Source organism: Sinohyriopsis cumingii, chromosome 10 (assembly GCF_028554795.1).
Source record: "Sinohyriopsis cumingii isolate HCF-2022 chromosome 10, ASM2855479v2, whole genome shotgun sequence".
Taxonomy (NCBI): Eukaryota; Metazoa; Mollusca; class Bivalvia; order Unionida; family Unionidae; genus Sinohyriopsis; species Sinohyriopsis cumingii.
Genome location: NC_142970.1, coordinates 109,621,443 through 109,627,386, shown reverse-complemented (window position 1 = coordinate 109,627,386; position 5,944 = coordinate 109,621,443).

The window sequence follows — 5,944 nt, the reverse complement described above, 5'->3', positions numbered from 1 at the left end:
ATTCGCACGCTAGGTAAATTAAATTACTAGTAATGTTAATTTAATAATGTAATAGTCACTGGGTCCCACTTTATGTTTTGATACATTGTTATATCAAGGAAATTTATATATAATATCACCAATACCATCAAGCAGATTATAGAGTCATTATTCGTTCCAAGCAAGATCCTAACCCGTGTCGTGAGTAACAATAACATATCGCCTCATACACCAGTCCCTGACCCACAAACTAGAATAAAACAAGGTGGAAGGTAAGGACTTGAGGCGTACGGGAACACACTAGCTATGAAGGCATTCAGTTGTATGCACAAAACCCACTGGATTTCGAAATGCGAGGTGTATATATATTAGGACAGAATTTTGTAGCAAAAGTAATAAGATTGAAATTTTCTCTGAATTGTATTAAAAGTAATTTTTTATTAAATTATATTGAACGTAATATTCTATTAAAATATACTGAGATTAAATCCATTTATTTCGGTATTACAATTATATACTAGTTAATAAAGATTGCGCCCTTATGAGCAAAAGGCAAAAACTCTACGTTTCCCTTGTATCATAAGTCAGCAAAGACTACAGTCCTAAGTTGTGTATATTGCTGAATTAGCAGAGGCTTAAAATTCCTGACTAAGCTATAAGCTCCACGCGCTGACGTGGTAGAATGGTCTGAAATGGTAGAATGACGTACATAGACCCAGACGATAATCTGTAAGAAACTACGAAGTCTCACTTTGAGATTCTGGCGCTACACAAGAACTAGACGTATGTCCATATTTGGACATGTCCTAAGAAACTGGTATAAAAAAAGCATAAATCCGCGGACACGCCAATTCACTCGTCAGAGACTAAAAAAATTAAATAAAAACAAAACAAAAAACAAAAATAAATTATAAAAAATTCCTAATTTATACGTGAAAATATAATTATGTATGACACCCATAAACCAAAGTGAGAGCAGGCGGTTATTCGTTGATCTTCACACAATTATTCTGGACACATACACATATGTACATGTGTGCATTCACTTGAATGTGAATCGTAAAACTTATGTTTCATTTAATAGGTGTTACATCTAGGAATTTGCAAATTTTGTTAACGTCAGCTTGTCCGGAGCAATCTGTTTCAACAATTGAATTTGCCCATGTAAAATTTAAGCTTGCCCCAAACATAATATCCCAACATCAGTAAAACAATAAGGCAAAATATATTCATTTACATTATACTTTTTGAAATTGGTGCTTCCTTGGTATCTCGGTTGGTATATTACAGCCATATGCCGATAACTATAGATTAGAAAGTGTTAAAATGCAGGCATAGTTGGAAAAGCATGTATATATATATATATATATATATATATATATATATATATATATATATATATATATATATATATATATATATATATATAGAGAGAGAGAGAGAGAGAGAGAGAGAGAGAGAGAGAGAGAGAGAGAAGGAGTGTGTGTGTGTGTGTGTGTTAGATCAAGATTTTGTGGGATGATACATTTATACTCAAATCTCAAATATTTGTAAACATATTTATCGGTTTATTTAACAGTTATCATATAGTTTCCTTCAACTCAGCGGCATACATCAAAGTATTTAAGTATGCGACTTTTGACAAGGATTTGAAAAACACTTTTTTGTCCATTTAATTGTTTGGCAAGCAGTACGTATCGTGTCCCCAATAATTATTAAGTAAATAACAAATCACAAACGCCCTCTGCGGTGGCTACATTTTGCTAACATAATCACGATTTGAACGTAGTTATTTGTTAGAGACGAGTCCTTCCAAATACACATCTGTCACAGAAATCTCACGCGTTCTATTTTTAGCAGTTAACACCCACTCTCCATGAAAACGGCAACGTGTATCAAAACAATCTTTTAAAATCTCTGACAAACTGCCCTAGGCTAACATGGAAATTGAAAGTCGGCGAATCCCTAACACGTACAAATATTATGATTATAATATAGCTGATAAGTTAACATATAAAGATATATTCCTTAATTGCCAAAAACACGCTTTAAATAGCAAATATTCTTATTACTATATTTTCTGCGTCAGAAAATGCAAGACTGGCCTTGACACTGACTACAAAATGGAAATGACAAACACAGTAGATGCAAGAAACTGTAGCTACGTATGCGGAAGAAGAATGTGCCGCATATAAACGATAAACAAAGTGTTGATACATGTACTCTGGCGAGATCGCAGGTACAAAACTTGCAGAACACAAACAACTGGGAACTGAACACCGCCAATTGTCAGTAAATTAGCTAGCACAGAGTTACTGTATTATACCCAGACACCGACGTTCAATAAATTTCATATATATATATATATATATATATATATATATATATATATGTATATATATATATATATATATATATATATATATATATATATATATATATATATATATATATATATATATATATATATATATATATATATATATATATATATATATATATATATATATATATATATATATATATTGTACCATCTCTCAATTTTTGGGAACTAGCCCGCGGACTAGTTGCTTACAAATTTGAACTTGCTATAAATGAATTTGATCTTGCACCGGGGGTTGGGCAGGTGGATTTTTAAATCCCTGTACATACAGTTTTGAAATCTACTATTGTAGATATTCGACTTAAAGATTCAAATCGTGCATTTAACGTCCCATTCAAATTAGACAATGAGATATATTTACTAATTTTAAAACATTATTTTTATCATAATTGTATTTGCTGACAAGAACTAGTATAAACAAAACCTCACTGACATTTATTTCAAAATTACCTTTTATTGGAATTTACTAAGATGAAGGGAATTTAATTGCGGACACATACTGTTCTCTAAACCCTCTGATTTCATTGTATCTTTGCAAGATGTACACAAATATGTGAATTTACTTCGCGATGAACAATACTCAGAAATATTTGAGTACATTTAATGATCATGATGTTTAAAGAGAAAGTAAAACTAAAAGTGGTCAGCAAATCATCACGGTCTCGATGTTTTTCATACTTACACACCCTCCCCCTTACAAACAATTAAAAATTATACCAACTCCACCGTTAGTACCTTCTCAAGGCATGGAACCACATTCTAAAACTGCTGCGCACATCTGTTGTCCGCCACCCCGTCATTCATAGCTTAATGCTTGAAGTCTCTGGAACAATGTGGGAGTAGTTGCAAAAAAAATCCACGTTAGGATCACTATGATAACATATACATACTCTTTCCTGGAGAAAAGGTTAGGAATATAATAATTACACAAGGGGGTTAGGGAACTAATAAGTACAGAATTTGGGTTAGGGAGATAATACATATAGAAGAGTGATCAGTGAGATAATAAGTACAGAAAGGGTGTTGGGGAGTCAGTAACGACAGTGAAGAATAGGACATTATATTGTCAGAACTCTGCAAATGCGAGTACCATTCTTAGATTTTAAAACGAAGTTTACATCAAACGACTGCATTTTACGTATCACCTTTTGACGGCTACCTTTCTTTTGCCTAGTCTGCTTACAATCTTGTGGAATCCATCGTCTCTCTGATAATGTGTTTTGTTACTTTGAAAGTATTTCATTGCCAGAAATGAGACAAGCTGGAACATACGGGAATTGTTGTAACCAAATCTGCTTTATTTTCCCTCTGGTAGCACAAACTATGTTCTATGAAGCGGCTGATGGGTGATCAAATTACAACAAATACACATTATGGACAACGATTAACCAAGAAATATTTTTTTTAAAAAAAAAGAATAAATAAGAATATTAGTTCACAAAGATTTTGAAGTAAATTTGTACAAATGAAAAAAAAAAAGAAAAAGAAAATATTGAAAGCGATGTGCAGTTGGATAGGATTGTTGACAGAAAATTTAAAGTTAAAATAGTTTTCTTTGAACGTAGGAAATCAATAATCTGTTGTTTTACATTCGTATATGTCCATTGCAAAACATTATATTGTCAGAACTCTGCAAATGCAAGTACCATTCTAAATTTTAAAACGAAGTTTACATCAGACGACTGCATTTTACGTATCACTGCAGACCTACCTTTTGAAGGCTACTTTTCATTTGCATAGTATGCTTACAAGGATTTGGTTTTACAAACCGGTCACTACCCATATCTTATATCTTATAAAGGTACAGTTGAACACATATATAATAACCAATATGAGTTTTAAAGAAATGTACATATTTAGGAAAAGAAATCATGGACTGACTCAGTCACACAAAAGACATCGCAGCGATATGACTGGATTTTTTTTAAAGCTACGTAAAATTCCAAATGACACACACAGACACACATATATGCAATAGGGTACCTAGCTGCACATATATATTAATTTCTACTGCGTATCAGTATGGTAATTGGCCGTACATGCGTGTAATTTGCACTACCACGACATTAAGGTAATTTTACGCACATGTGTGTTAACGTGCACTGCATAACGGTAGGGTAATTAGCTATATATTTATGTAAATGTGCAATATGCAACAATATAGTAGCTACATGTACATATATGTTAATTTAAGCTACGCAGCAATAATGGGAAGTACGTGTATACACTAAACAGTAATACTGGGATGCACGTGCATATATTACACAGGAATACTGAGAAGTACTTGTATACACTACAGATCACTACTGGGAAGTATGTACATACACTACACAGTAATACTGGGAAGTAAGTATGTACGCCGCTCAGAACGATCAAGCTTCTGTGGAGCACACACGTAAATCTCAACGGAACATGAATCGCCATGGCTTATTGACAAGCCTATCGGATTTGCAATTGAAATGGTGCGGATTGGAAACTTACTATCGGGCCAGTTTGGGTCGGCTATCATGGTGTATTCGTGGGTTGTGCACTTTACACAATTGCCTTGGCACTCGATGACCGATGTGTGTTGGAGATCCCTAAACACCAAACCTAACCTAACCATTCCTAAGAGAACCGTATTGTTCATTACCGAGTTAATTTTCCTGCTTATTATTTATTTGCAACCCTAGGTAACTGCCATTTGTGCTGTATTGTGGCGTTTAGTGAACCATGTACACATTATGCCAACTTTTTTGTAGTTGTCTGACTTTAATGGTTGAAGCAAAGTGTAACCGAGGTTTATACGCAGGGGCGATAGTTTGTTTATAAAATGAAGTAAGATTGTGTGTAGACGAAGATCATCTATTATCATTCTGTGCCCATTTTCGTTTGTGAAGAAGAATGGTTGCTGATCCCATGTCGTAATAGATACATTTGGTCAGAGCATCAAATCGAACCAAAGGATTGTATAGTACTGACTGTTCGTGACTATTTAATTTCTCGTATGCAACGCTAGCACATACATGCCCTATAAAGTAGATCCCACGACATATATGTGCGGATTAATCTTGAAGTACTTAGACTTAACTATTACCTCATATGTAACAATTGTTTTGTTTATTTCGTTGTTCATCCAAACGATATATTTAAATATTTATTGTGTGGGGTTTTGTATTTAACAGCACGTATGCCATTCGCCACAAATTTACATGTCCAGATCAATAAGGGAGGAACTCGATTGGTACTGTAACCGTTTGATACAAAAATTATAATGTAAAGATTATAATGTAAAGAGCCAGAAGGATGGGAAATCACTGTATCCCACTTTACAACAATAAAAACTAATTATTACAATACATAAAGAGGAAACACACAACCACTAACATAGAAGTAACGTACGTACAGACGTAAGTACAAAAAGCCTTACCGACGGGGAATGGGAACCGTGCATCTACAGAAGTATCGAGTACAGAAACCGCTTGCTAAGACACGTGGATATACTCGAAGTGAAGTCTGCGGAGGAGATCGAGAAAACCTAGCAAACAATCATATCAAAAAGAATACCAAAAACAATAATAATAATATAATAACTGTTATCCC